Here is a 15,445-nt window from a genome sequence, read left to right as displayed (position 1 = left end):
TGGTCCTCAACTTTCATTAAAAATATCATAGGGAGACATGATGGCAGTCTTCAAGTATTTAAAGGGCTTTTGGGTAAAAGAGGGATTCAACTTATTCCACCATTGTGGGTAGAAGTCATTGTAATGGGTTGAAGTTGCAGGAAGCCTAGTTTGGATTGAGGTAAGAAAGACTTCTACAAAGTCTTCCATGAATGCCTCCCTGTGATGTTGAAGTGACCCTTGATCTCAAAGTCTATGTCAGTAGAATAGATGGCTCTAGCAGGTTCTACTGTGATGGAAAGGCAAGCTCCTTAAAGCAACTCTCTTTTGCCTCTTTTTTGTATCTTCAGGGCTTAGCACAGTGCCTAGCACATAGTAGGCTTTTAATAAGTGTTTATTGAAGAGAATTGGAAGGCATAGAACAAAGTCCCAACAGTTGTGATATATATCCTGAAGCCCCACTTAGCTAAGTACCAAGCAGCTCATCCCAGGAGGCTGAACACTGGGAGCTGAATTCCAAGGCCGTAGCATCTGTTGACACAAAGAATGATACAAAATGACCCTCAGCCATCTGCAGTCAGCTCCTGCTCCTACAATGACCTTGACAGAATGATGGGAAATGGGATAAGTACCACATTGGTGCTAAGAATCACATTGACAAAAAGCATTAACTTAGTTATAAGCTACTCTAATATATTTGTCTTACATATTATTATTATTATACATTATATATATATATATTTATTGTATTACAATATGTAATTATAGATTACATATTCAGATATATTATACTTATGAGCTTAGTTATAAGCTACTCTAAATGGGTGATCTGGTCCTTGCCCACAAATATTCCACTTTCTGAATTCATGAATTCTGAAACTGTCTTATCTGATCTCAATCTATTGATATTCTACCTCTCCCTCTGCCTTTCTTGACTGCCAATCTCTTGACTCCTCAGTTCCCTCCCAGGCCATCACCCTTGCGCTAGCCACATTCTCCTCCTTTTCCCACCTTGGTCCATTAGTGAATCAGTTCAATCTACACTTGCCCCATTAAGGTATCATTTGTCTTATCCTGTCAAGCCTCAGGCTTGGATCACTTTCAGCATCACTGGCCTTCATTCTCACTCATGTGTTATTAAATGAAAGTAAAGAATTGCAAAACTAGACTGACTGTGTCCACTACAGAACTATCTTACATAATCTCATAATTATTGCTGCAAGGCAATCCTATTACATGACCCTAATTAATTAATTTTCCCATTCACTGCAGCAGCTTTTCCAGACCTTCTCATCTCTTCTCAGGGGAGCATGACTCCGTCCCCCACAACATTTTCTGGGAAACTGGACTCATATTTTACTATAAATTGTTATATACATATGTATGATATTTTATTTTTCTCCAATTTCATGTTAATTTTTTAAAAAGACTTGAGCTTCAAATTCCATCCCTCTCTCCCTCCCTCCTTTCTGAGATGGTAAGCAATCAGAAGTAGGTTATGCATGTACACTGGTATAAAACATTTCCATATTAGTCATTTTGTACAAGTCAAAATAATAAAATAAATAAATAAAGTGGAAAATATCATGCTTCAGTCTGTATTCAGACAGAATACAGACTTGTATTCAGACTTGTATACAGACTTGTAATGAGATCTTTCACTGGAGGCAGATAGTATGCTTCATCAATAGTTCTTTGGGATTTTCTTGCATCATTATATTGCTGAGAATACCTACGTCATTCACAGTTGTTCATTGCATATTACTGCTCTTACTGTCTACAACATTCTCCTGGTTCTGCTCACTTCACTTTGCATCAGTTCATTTTACTGCAAGTCCTGAGGCCATTCTCTGTGAGCTCCCTCTTCTCCCGTCCTCCTCATCTCACATCACTCAGATGCCTCCTGCCACTCTTGTTTCCTTTATCCCTATCTCACATGAAAAGAAGACTCTTCTCCTTGCCAAGGCCAGGTCTTCTAGATGCAAAAGTGATCCCATGCCATTCCATTTTTTTTTTTGGCTAGGCAATAGGGTTAAGTGACTTGCCCAAGGTCACACAGCTAGTAAGTGTTATGTGTCTTAGGCCAGATTTGAACTCAGGTCCTTCTGAATCCAGGGCCGGTGCTCTATCCACTAGGCCACCTAGCTGCCCCCGATTTTCTTTAACAGATTTTTGTCTCTATCTTTCCCAATTTTTCCTTGATCTCTAATCATGCCCTGTCAACTGGCTGCTTCCTTATGGCTTATGAACATGCTTTGTTTCAGCTATCCTGAAAAAAATCACTTGATCCATCCTCACTCACTATTATGCCATATCGGTTCTCCGTTTTGTGGCTAAACTCTTTGAGAAGGCCATCTACAAGAAATGTGTCTGCTTCCTTTCATCTCACTTTTCTTAATTCTGTAGTAGAATTTTATCATTCAATTGAAACCACTTTTTTCAAAGTAACTAATGACCTTTTAAAAGTCAAAAAGAATGATCTTTTCTCGGTTTTCATCCACTTTGACCTCTTTTTCACATTGCCAATTACTTTTTTTCTCCTTGGTATTCTCTTCTCTCTAGATTTTCATGACACCTCTTTCTGAGTCCCCCTCCTACCTAACTGACCACTCCTCAGTCTCCTTTGCTGGATCTCAGTCCAGGTCACACCTGCATCTAGGTCATACATATAGTTAGTTATTCCATAGGGCTCAGTCCTGGGCCTTCTCCTCTTCTCCCTTTATACCATTTCACTTGGTGATTTCATTGACTCCTATGGATTCAATTATCACCTCTATGCTAATAATTTTCAAGTCTGTTTGTCCAGTCATAAGTTCTCGGCTGACCTCTAGTCTCTCATCTCCAACTACCTATTGGAAAGTTTAAAATGCATGTCCTAGAGACATGTTAAACTTGGTATGTACAAAGCAGAACACATTCCGCCCCCCTCCCCAAACTCTCCTCCCCTCCTACCTTTCTTATTACTGTAGAGGGCAGCATGACCTCCCAGTTTCTGAGTCTTGAAACCTAGGAGTCATCTTCAACTCCTCATAATCTCTCACACACACCATATAATTGGTAACCAAGGCCTGCTAATTTCTCCTTCAAAACATCCTTGTAATATATGCTCTCCTCTACACCACTCCCATCTTGGCCCAGACCCCCATACTCTCACACTTGGACAATTGCAGCAGCCTGTGATGGATCCGCCTTCCTCAAGTCTCTCCCTACACTACATCTTCATTCAATCACTATTGAGTGATTTCCTCCACTCAATGAACTCCAATGCCACCTTGTCACCTTCAGGATCAAATACAACATGCTCTTTTTGACATTCAAAGCCCTTTATAAGCTGCCTCCCTCCTATATTCCCTGTCTTTTTATACCTTACTTTCTGAAACCTATTCTTTGATTCTATGCCACTGACTTCTTGGCTGTCCAACCAACAAGACATTTTCTCTGCCTGGCCCTTTATTCCTGGAATGCTTTCCTCCTTATCTTTTCCTCCTGGCTTTCCTGATGTCCTTCAAGTCCCAGATGAAAGCTCAGCTTTAGCTAAAAGGATTTCCCAATCCACCTTAATCTTAGTGTCTTCCCTCCTTGTTTATCTCCACCTTATTCTGCATGTGCCTTGTTTGCATGTTGTCTCTATCATTAGATTGTGAGCTCCTTGAAGGCCTTGCTCTGTCTTCTCACTGTTTAGTAAAGTTCCTGACACTCAGTAGGTGCTTAACAAATGCTTCTTGACTGGACTTGAAATGCTTTGTTTCTGTCTACTAGGTTCATCACAAATGCTTTTTCAGGGATAAACTTACATTGGTAGCCAAATTATCTTTCTTCTAAAAGGACCATCCTGTTCTTCAAAAGTGCCTTCTACATCTGGTTGGCTTGGAAGTCAGAGATCACTGAAGCCTAAATGTAAAGCTATATAAATAAATATAATAGACGTAAATATATTTGAAGGCATTAGAGACAGTCTAGTCTGACCTGATCATATTAGAGGCAGGAAAAATGAGGCCCCAAGAGGTCCAGTGACTTACCCATGGACACTCCAATAGTGAGGGTTAAAGCTGAAATTTGAATCCAGGTCTTCTGTCTCTAATTCCAGCATGCATTCCTGGATGCCTTTGTAATAATATAAACATTCTTATTTGCCATTAATCAGCCAAGTCTTCACATTTCTAGGCCATGTGGATTAGCATCTTTGAAGAAGTGTCAAGTTAAACTTTCAACCAACCACAGGTGTAACTGTGGTTCTCTCACATGGTCAGAGAAAACTGGATGGGATGGGAAAGAAAGTCCTGAGTTGAAATCTACCTAAATGTGTGTTTCTGAGCAAGGCACTTAAATTCTGTTTCCATCATTTGAATCTATAAAATTAGGATAATAATCTCACTGTACTCCTGGCATTGTTGTGAGGATCAAATGAGATAATGTTTATAAAATGTTTTGCAAACTTTAAAGCACTCTATGTATGTGAGCTATTATTTGGGCCTCAAAAACTCTACCTTTTCTTTCCAGGTAAAATACAAGCTGAGATTGACTGGGTAATTGGTCAGTCAAGGCAGCCCACCACGGCTGATAAGGAGAATATGCCCTACACCAATGCAGACATTCATGAAGTTCAGAGAATGGGTAATATTATTCCTTTCAACGTGCCCAGGGTGGCCACAGTTGATACCACAGTGGCAGGATACCATGTGCCAAAGGTAAACGGCTTTTCTCCCATGAACCTGTGGGGCTCCATGGCTTCCATTTACCCTGGGAGAGGGGGAGGAGAAATTGAAACAAAAAACAGCATAGCTGTAGAACAAATGTTCTTAATCTAAGATGGATGAATTTGATCTTTGAAAAAATACACACCCATATATACATATATGTATACATATGTGTATATATACATATGTATTATTTTCATATAATTGGGGATTTTTATACCCCTATGTATGTTATTTTACACTTTAAAAAGAATTGTTCTAAAAAAGGAAGGATAATCTTCACCATATGACTGCCAAAGGGCTCCATGATAAAAAAAAAAAAAGGCAAAGAAATATTGGACTAGAGTCTTAAAATCATTGATTCTCACAGACGAGAAAAACAAAACAAAACAAAAAAAACAAAAATACTGGATTTGGAGTCAGAGGGTCTCTGGTTTTATTAAACCTAGTTTTATTCCTGTGTTTGAGTTATTTATATCCATTTAGTTTCCCTCTGTATGCCATCCCTATGTGTGATACCTCTCTGGGACTCAGTTTTCACATTTAAAAAATAAGAGGGTTTGACTAGATGGTCATTAAATGTCCTTCCAACTATTCTGGACTCTATAGTCATATGAGCATAATGGGTATAGCGTGGACCTTCCCCAATCTTTTCTGGCCAGAACAGATCACATTTAGTCAGACAGCAATGGTTTCTCAGTCACAGTGGGTAAAGAGACTCAGACAGACACCAAGCACAGAATTCTGAAGGAGTTATTTACATCCCCCATCCCCTGGACTGCACTCCTGGGACCTGGCCAGGACAGCTGAATCAACACCCTTTTCTGAGGTCCAGGCTCTAATCCTGGCTGTGCCTTTCAAAGAAGTCACTTTAGGCCTTGGAGCCTAAATGGAACTCATGATTAACAATCATTTTAACAACTCCCAATTTCACAGAGCTCCATCACCTTCATATAATTTCCTGTCATATCAATAAACCTTTCTTAATCACCTCCTATGTGCCAAGCACTGTGCTAAGTGCTGCTGAGCTTTAAACCCAGGTTTTCTAACCCAAACTTCATTTCTTTTTCATCTACTGAGTTGATAACTGTGTATAAGACCCTGTGAGGAATAGAGAGCACAATATTGAGCAGAGAAATAGCTGCGACTTATGTAGCACTTTAAAGTTTACAAAGCCCTTTAGAAACATGTCATTTGATTCTCCTAGCAATGCTGGGAGGGAGGTGCTGTTATTACTTTCATTTTACAGATAAGAATACTGAGGCAGTCAGAAGAGAAGTGACTTACACAGAGTCACACAGCTAACTAGTGAGTATCAGGTATAGTTGATGGATTAGTCAGGAGGAGGTAGAGCTAAGTAATTAAGGATAGCTTCAGAGAAGAAGTGAGCAACGAGTTACGCTTAAGTGTTAAGGGAGACCTAGTTTGAGTATGGAGACAGAGAGACAAATTGAAATAGTGGGAAGAGTATTGAACTTGGAATTTAGAAGACCAGGGTTCATATGGTTCACATGATTCATGGTTCAAATGCTGAACCATGTGACCCTGGGCAAGTCACTTAACCTCTTTGTGGTGTAAAATGATGGGGATGGGTTCTAGGTCCCCCCCAGACCTAACACCATGATTTCATATGTCCTGGGAAGCAGAGATTACTCCTAAGGTGTAGTCTGAAGGCCATATCTGTTTTAGGATCTCCAGACCCAGAGACTGGGCCACGCCTGCTCACTTATACAAACAGGATACAAGAAGGCCTGGGCACACCTACTCCACTGCCCTCTTCTCTGACCCCAGCTTTGTCTAACCCTCTGAGCTCCTCCCATGAGGACTCCTTCTAAACCAGGCTCTCTAAACATACCCAGGTGCATCTTTATAGTTAGACATGAGGAAGCTGGAGGTTACAACCCAACAAGGCCCAGGGGATAGAAAGCTGGAACTGGAGTCAGGAAGACTTGAGTTCAAATCCTTCCTGTATAACCTTTGACAATCCACTTCATCTGTCAGCCTCAGTTTCCTCATATGTAAAAAATGAGAAGTCTTCTAGCCCGAAATCTACAATCCCATATTTTAACCAACTCGTATCAAAGATTTTAAATGGGCCCCCTTATCTCCACTCCCATCGTTCTTTCACAGTATCTGACATTTCTTACCATCATTTCTTACAGAATTTCTGACAAATTTGACACATATTTCTATCTGGGAAGCTTACACATTTACAATCTAATTCATAAGTAGGCATTAGGTAGCCTGTGGTCCCAGATGGTGGCAGAGACCACTTAGAAGACAAATCACCTATTTCTGTTGGGTATCAACCTTTCCCGAAAGTGTCAGTTTAGAATAAGGCAGTTTGGGTCCATCTGCCCTTTCTGATGCTACCTGGGGGGAATCTACCTTTCCATGTCTTAGTTTACTCATCTGTAAAATGAGAGGGATGGACCAGATGACCTCTACAATCCCTTCCAATCCTAAATTTATGACCTTCTAAGACCTGCGTTCTTAACTTGGGGTCCATGAACTCGATTTTTTTTTTGTTTAGATCACCCTTTGCAATCCTATGTGTTTTATTTGATTCATTTAAAAATGTGAATCTAGAAGGGGTCCAAAGTCTTTGCCAGTCTTCCAAACATGTTGGGAGCCCCTGCTCTAAGATGTCTTGAGTTCTACAATGGGCTAGGCTACTAAAGAGCTGCGTGACCTTGACTAGTTCTTTTCCCCTCCTGGCCCTCAATTCCCTCTTCTGCAACATGAGAGGGCGCACCAGGTCTCTTCCACCTCAAAGTTCCTTGGACTCAGTTCTTTTCTCTTGTTTCCAGGGCACCATACTGATGACCAACTTGACTGGCTTGCACAGGGACCCCAAGGAGTGAGCTACCCCAGAAACCTTCAACCCAGAACATTTTCTAGAGAATGGTCAATTTAAGAAGAGAGAGTCCTTTCTGCCTTTCTCAATGGGTGAGCCACACTCAGTAGGAAGGAGGCCCTTGGCCAGGGGACACCAACCTTCTTAACATTAGGAAGCTTCACAGACTCTGCTTCCAGAAACCTACAATCATATGATGGAGCATATACTACTAACATTCACTGATTGGGAAAATATATCACAACAAAATTTAAAATAGCAGACCTTTAGATAGCTTGTTAAAGTCTGCAAGAAATATAACATCCCTTTGGAGTTTCACAGCCACTCCATGAGGTAGGTAGTATCACTGCCTATTTTACAGATGAAGAAACTAAAACTCAGGGAAGTTAAGTGATCCACCCACTGTCACAGAATTTTGGAGTGTCTGAGACAAAATCCACCCTAGGACTCAGCAAATCTCTTGAGTAGATTCGTATTTTATTCACGACAAAGGCACCTGCAACCATTTGAAAATAAAATTTATATATATATATATATTTATATATATATATATTTATATATATATATATTTATATATATATATAAATATATATATATAGTAATCTTCAAGGGACATGACAGATGTCTAAGGAGACAGCAAGGGCTGGTTTGCATTCCTTAGAGAACAGCCACGTGGTTTAAGTGAAGAAACTCTTGTCATCAGGTCCAGTTTTGCCTGATGGTTTTATAGAGCCTCTGCTAGGAACCCAGAATTCCCCCAGGCCTAACTACCACCCATAAGCTCTGGTACTCTCCCCTTGTGTATCCTTGGGAGACCTTACTTAAACTTCCTGGGCCTCAGTTTTCTCATCTATAAAAAGAGAGAATTGGACTAGATGGTCAATAAACTTCCTTCCATCTCTAAAGCCATGAACCAAGAATCCCAGGAATTTAACTCCAGAAGATCTGAGTTTTCAGCCAAAGACAAGGTTTATTAGAACATCAGTCATATTGGACAGACTCTTAAGGAGTGTGAATGTTACTGAGTTATTGGCTAGATTTGAAGAATCTGATCAATGGCTAGGTTGTAAGAATCTAAGCACTTTAATGGCGACAAGATGGACCTTATATAGAGAAAGACTGTGGGAGAGATCTCGGAGTGGCCAAGTAGTTTGGAGTGACTGGAGGAAGGGTCTAAGGAGATCTGGATGGGAATGGCCAGTAAGTTGGGGTGAACAGAACTCCTGGGACCTGGCCCAGATGGCCAAGGGAGAATGGAGGCTAGCTAGGATTAAGGGTGGAAAGTGGGGGTGGGGCATAGGAATGTAAAACAACGGAGGGCTAAACTAGGTTAAAGGTAATAGAGAATTGGGAGATTAGCCACAATGAAAGGTCAGTTGATGGGATTATAGCTGCAGGGGAATGCCAGAGATTTGGTCATGTGGGAAAGTCCAGGGTTTTTCCTTTTAGGGGTCTAGATCCTATCGTCATCATCCCCCCCCTCAAACAAATGGGACCCAAATTCTTTTGGGGTAAGGGGTGAAGGTCTTGGTTTCTGAAATTGCTTCCTGCTGGCAAGGGGCATAGAGCTGTCCCTGCCTTAAGGGGGGGTCCCAAATAGGAGATTAACTAGAATGGTGCACAGGCTGCATTCAGGAAATGATAGGGGGACAGTGGCTGGTGCTTGCATTTTGCTACCAATTGTAGGTGAGTGGCCTGTAGTCTGGAAGACACAAAGCTGACAGAAAAGACTGCAGGGCCCAGATACAAAACAGGAACTAGATTTAGGGCCCAACTTTGAGAGGATAAAACATCCTTAGCTCTGTTTGGATTCAGATAATTCAGTTATAATTCAGTTTTCCAACCATGCAGTATGAAATCCATCTCATAGCCAGACTCAGGAATAGCCAGGTGGGTAACATTCCCTTTCAAAGGAACATAATGGGGAAACTGAGCCAGGAGGATACCATCTTAGACTGAAGCTAAAATTGTCCTCTCAGCTTTTCCTGATGCTGACTTCCCACCAGTAACATGTTCTCTGAGTAACTTGTGGTATTTCTCTCAGATGTTGGATTATTGATTATCAATGGATTATTATGATCCATCAGACAACTCAAAATAAAATCCTGTGAGCTTTTGCCTCCAGTATCAAGTTTCACTAATCACAGTTTAGGAAAAGCTTTTCCAGGATTTACATCTCAAATTTAAATTTGTCCTGGTATAAAAAGCCAATTGTTAGAGATTATTCCTATATACTCGTAAATTCTTAGCAAGACAAAAGTCAAACAAGCTTTTTGGCAAGTTTACACATTAAAGCAATAGCCATTGCTCAGATTCTTAAATTCTAGCCAATAGCTCACTAACATTCAGACTCCTTAAGAGTCTGCCCAATATGACTGATATTCTAATAAACCTTGTCTTTGGCTGAAAGAAGACTTGGGTCAAATTCTTTCAGCCAGGATACATGTATTGTGATTTTGGGGTCCCAGCACCCCAAAACCCCCTAACCCTCAACATTTTGGTGGCCCGTACAGGGAAACTGTCTAACCTCGAGTCCTTCTTCAGCCAAGACTGGAAGGTATGTAAGCCTCCCTGCCCCCCTTTCTTGCTCTCCAGTTGGGGTTGATCTCCAAGCACGAAGGCTTGCAGGTGCTTTTCTGGCAGACAGTTACAAGGCTGTCTCTCACTCGAATGGACACTCTCAGGCTCTTGGTCCACTGGATCAGTTCGAGGCCATGGAAGGTGTACCTGGGTACCCCTTCTGCAGTACAGAGGACAAGGACAGATGCCCTATCTGGAAATGTATGCCCAATTCTGTCAATTCTCTTGGCACTAGGGAATTGGGGAAAACAGCAGTTGCTTTTTGGTGCCCTGAGGCTTATTTACTCCCTTCCCTCTACACCCCTGAATCCTCCATCATGGAGGTTACAGGGAAAAGTCAGAACAGCTAAAAACATTTTGGCAGATTCTAGAGATTTTGTGATGGCTCATTAAGGAGTTTTGAAACTCCTCCTTACAACCCTGGTCACTCCCTTCCCTTGAGTCAAGAGGTTATCTCTTAACCCCTCTCATAGGAGAAGAGAGTTTCACCCTTTACCCTTTACCTTTGATTTTGCCCTCCCCCACCTGGGAAAAAAAGGAGGTGGGAGGGGCAGCAGCTACAGCATGGGCCCCACAGGCAATGACCTTGGGCCCTAGAGCAACCTTTACCTGGAAGGTTCAGCACATCCTGCTCAAGGTAACTGGCCTCTGAAATTGAGTAAGCACACTCTTTTAAAGTTGCAGTTTTAACTGTTAAAGATGAGATATTGATTCTCTGTGTAAAGTAATTTGGAAATGCATTTAACAAAACTGAAGTCACCTGATTAATAATGGTGAACTTTTAGCATCAGTTACGTCAAGCAACTTTTCATAGTTTGGTTACCACCAAAATAATTTGACTATTGTTGGTTATTGTTTTAATGTGTTAACTAGCCAAAAATTGTGCCTCTTCTTACTTGGGTGATTTGGAGTGACTCAGATCCTCTCAGGCATGTTTTTTTTTCATTTCTAAAATGTGAGGAGGTTGGAGTAGGTGACCTGGAAGGCCCTTTCCACCTTCAAATCTGTGATATTCTGATCCTAAGTAAATATGAAGGAATTTCAGTAAGGAAAAAGCCTTTACAACTAGAGGCAGCCTCTGGGCTCAGCCTTGAAATAAGTTGGAGGCTCTAATGGGTAGAAAGGAGGAGAAGGTGCCAAGTAATCTGGGGCAGCAGCCTGTGTTGTGCAAAGGGATGGAGGTGAGAACAACAAGGTCGTACCAAGCTGGGCGGCCTCATTCATCCTTCTTGGAGGTGGCATGATCACTTGTTGAGTATGTCATTTGGGGGAGTCCTTCCTTCAAGGGTTGTACTTAATGGCTCCTGAAACATCAAATTCTGTTTATTTCCTTCACTTACAAACTTAAATTTATAAAAATATCAAAATTGTTTAAACTTCATAAATTTCATAAATTTAATTTATGAATAAATTAAAAAGTTTAATAGCTTTAAAATATTAAAATATCTTTAGATTTTATTAAAAATAATATATATGCAATTTATATAGTGCTTTACAGTTTCCAAAGTGTTATCATACCTAGGGCCCTACTTTTTATCATCTCTCACCTGGACCACTGCAAGAAGCTCCTAAGTGATCTCCTTGCTTCAAGGCCCTCCCTAAACCAATCCATTCTCCACCCAGCTGCTACAATGAGTTTCCTAATGTATAGGTGTGACCATATTACACCCTACACTCACTCCTGCTCAGGGTGCTCTGAGGACTCCCTACTGCCTCTAGGATCAAATATAAACTGCCCTGAGATTGAATGCTCTTCATAACCTGGCATCATCTTGCCTTTCCCCTCCACCATCTACTTCTGGGGGCTATTCTGCCCACACCTCACCCTTGTCTCTTGACTCCATGCCTTGGCACTGACTGTCCCCCAGGGTTGGAATGCCCTCCCTCCTCACTTCCATCTAACAGGATCTCTGACTTCCTTCAAGGTCCAGGTCCAATGCCACCTTCTCCAGGAGGCCTTTTCTAGTCCCTCTTCTCCATGTGTATTTTATATACACCTATTTATGAGCATGGTATCCTCTTTCTCATTAGAATGTAATCTCTTTGAGGGCCAGACTCATTTTTCTTCTTCTTTTTATCTTCAGCACTTAACTTAGTGCCTGGCATATAGCAAATGTTTAATAGAAATCTAGGCAGCTAGATGGTACAACAGGTAGAGTGCTGGGCTCGGAATCTGGAAGACATAAATTTGAATTTGGCCTTAGATATTTATTAGCTGGGCAAGTCATTTAACTACTGTTTGCTTCAATTTTCTTATCTGTAAAATGTAACTAATGATAACACCTACCTCTCAGGGTTTTTTTTTTTTGACATTAAATTAGATGATTTAAAAAATAGTAGTATTTTATTTTTACCAATTACATGTCAAGACAATTTTAAGCATTCATATTTACAAGATTTTTCAAACTTAAATTTTTCTCCCTTTTCCCCTCCTCTTCCCTCTGGCTGCTAATTTGATATAGATTATACATGTGCTATCATGTAAAACATATTTCCATAATTGTCACAGTTGCAAAACAAGAAACAGATCAAAGGGGAAAAAACACTAAAAAGAATAAAGTAAGTCATGTTTTTCATAGCTCTTCATGAAAATTAATTCCCTTCCTTCTGCACCCAGTGTACTCCTTTCCCATCCCTTAATTATTTTTATGTTATTCACTCAAATTCACCTCATACCCATACCCTCTGTCTATGTATATTCCAGTTGTACTACTAGTAGAAAAATTTTTAAGAATTACAATATCATCTTCCCATGTAGAGATGAAACAGTTCAGCTCCATTGAATCCCTTATGTTTTCTTTTTCCTTTTTAACTATTTAGGCTTCTCTTGGGTCTTGATATTGTAGATTAATTTTTGTTCAATTCTGGTTTTCTCCTTATGGATGCTTGAAATCCTTCTATTTCATTGAATTGCCAATTTTTCTCTTGGAGTATTGTACTTAATTTTGCTAGGTAGGTGATTCTTAGTTGTAGTCCTAGCTCCTTTGCCTCTGGAATATCATGTTCCATGACCTCTGATCCTTTAATGTTGCAGCTGCTAAGTCCTGGGTAATCCTGATTCTGGCTCCCCAATATTTGCATTGTTCCTTTTTTCTTTTCTTTTTTTTTTTAAGTGAGGCAATCGGGGTTAAGTGACTTGCCCAAGGTCACACAGCTAGTAAGTGTCAAGTGTTTGGTCTGAGGCCGGATTTCAGCTCAGGTCCTCCTGACTTCAGGGCTGGTGCTCTAACCACTGCCCCACCTAGCTGCCCCTTGAATTGTTTCTTTCTGGCCACTTGCAGTATTTTTTCCTAGGCCTGATAGTTCTCAAATTTGGCTATAAAGTTCCTTGGAGTTTTTATTTTGGTATCTCTTTTCCTGAGGTGATCAATGGTTTCTTTCAATGGCTATTTTGCCCTTTGCTTCCAGGATATCAGAACAGTTTTCCTTGCTAATTTCTTGAAAGATGCTGTCTGGGTCCTCCTTTTGATTATGACTTTCAGATAATCCAATGATTCTGACATTGTCTCTCCTGGATCTATTTTTCAGGTCAGTTGTTTTTCCAATGAGGTGTTTTACAATTTCTTCTATTTTGTCTTTATATTTTGAATTTGTCTGATTGATTCTTGATTTTTTGTGGTGTAATTAGCTTCCATTTACCCAATTCTAACTTTTAAGGAGCTGTTCTCCTCAGTTAGCTTTTGTGCTTCCTTTTCCATTTGGTCAATTGTCCTTTCTAGGGAGTTGTTTTTTTCTAGCGGATTTTTGTGTCTCCTTTTTCCATTCGGCCAATTCTATTTTTAAGCAGTCGTTTTCTTTTTCCCAAGCTGGGGACTCATTTGTCACAATTCTTTTGTATCACTCTCATTTCTTTTCATTTTTTAATTTTTTTATAATTTTTATTCTTTATAATCATTTTTTATGATTTTTAAGCTGCTTTTTGAGCTCTTCCATGAGTTTTTCCTAAGCTTGAGACCACTTCCCATTTTTCTTTGGGGTTTTGCCCACAAGTGTTTTGACATTGTTGTCCTCTTCTGAGTTTGTGTCTTGGTCTTCCCTGTTACCTTAATAATCCATTGCCATGGGCAGCTGGGTGATGCAGTGGATACAGCATTGGCCCTAGAGTCAGGAGGACCTGAGTTCAAACCCAGCCTCAGACCAAACACTTGACACTTACTAGCTGTGTGACCTTAGGCATGTCACTTAATCCCAATTGCCTAAAATAATAATAATAATAATAATAATAATCCATCACCTGTGCCAAGCATTAGTGGATTCACTGCTTACGATCTCCTTGCCTTTCAGGGAAACAAGTTTGCCTAGGAGAACAGTTGGCTCGGGCTGAGCTTTTCTTCTTCACTTGCCTGCTCCAGAAATTCATATTCCAGGCTCCCCCAAATACTCAGCTGAGCCTAGACTCTGAAGTTTGAGTGACCATCTCTCCTGCCTCCTACCAAATCTGTGCCCTTCCTTGAGTGATGTAGGCCAATCTAGGCTTGTAGGGTGGTCTGCTGAGGGGGGAGGGGAAGGACCTTGAACAATCCTCATCCTCCAAGGGGTCACCCATCCTGCCCTTTGGAGTTTTGGTGGGAAAAGGGAGAGAAGTCAAGAGGAGGAGAACAGGAGAAAGAAACAAAGGGAGGATTTTTGTCACCTAACTTGAATCTTCCTACTCAGAAATAGGAGAAGCATTAATGTCACCAAAAGGAAAGCATAAAGAGTCATTAATGGACTTGCATTCCAAGAACCTGGGCTCAAAATCCAAACTTGTCAATTAGTAGCTGCATGACCTTGGACAAGTTAAATCTCTGCCTCAGTTTCCACATCTAAAATGGAAAGGAGGAGTATTTCTAAGGTCCCCTCCAGATCTAAACCTAAAACCTTGTGATACTATAAACAGAAGACCAATGCTTTTCCTCCCCTGCCTCAAGCAGTAGGACCAGGTTTTTTTTTTTTTTTTGGTTTATTACTTTTTGGTCTCCTGCTCTTGTAATTCACAGACTGGTTGTGATTTTAGGGGAGGTTTCATAGAGTTTATGTGAGTTACAGGAGGCATCCACAGGTTGATGAGGATGATCCTTATAGATTCTTATAGATTGTAATTTCCTCATGGGCAAAGATAATTTCTTTTACATTTTTAGATCTGCAACTTCCAACCCAGTGCCTGACTTGGAAAAGGAGCCCAATATATACTTGTTGATTGTTTCATCTCTAAATCACTCATTTTCATTTTTATTATTTCCCTTGACTTTCACAGTGTGAAATACTAATACATCAGCTGATGAGCTGGATTCCTCATTGCTATTAAAAACCTTGTTATAGATGATAAATCATAATCACCCTACTATTAATT

General features: G+C 40.4%; 1 pseudogene; it reads left to right on the top strand.

The window, feature by feature from the left end:
- The window catches only part of LOC114036311, a 45,403-nt pseudogene extending 30,372 nt beyond the window's left edge, over positions 1–15,031 (top strand).
- Positions 15,032–15,445: the final 414 nt, after the last annotated feature.

This window comes from Vombatus ursinus, unplaced genomic scaffold (genome assembly GCF_900497805.2).
Source record: "Vombatus ursinus unplaced genomic scaffold, bare-nosed wombat genome assembly UNPS02009824.1, whole genome shotgun sequence".
Lineage (NCBI taxonomy): Eukaryota > Metazoa > Chordata > Mammalia > Diprotodontia > Vombatidae > Vombatus > Vombatus ursinus.
Note: the sequence above shows the minus strand (reverse complement) of the source record. Positions and strands in the feature narration are given on the sequence as shown.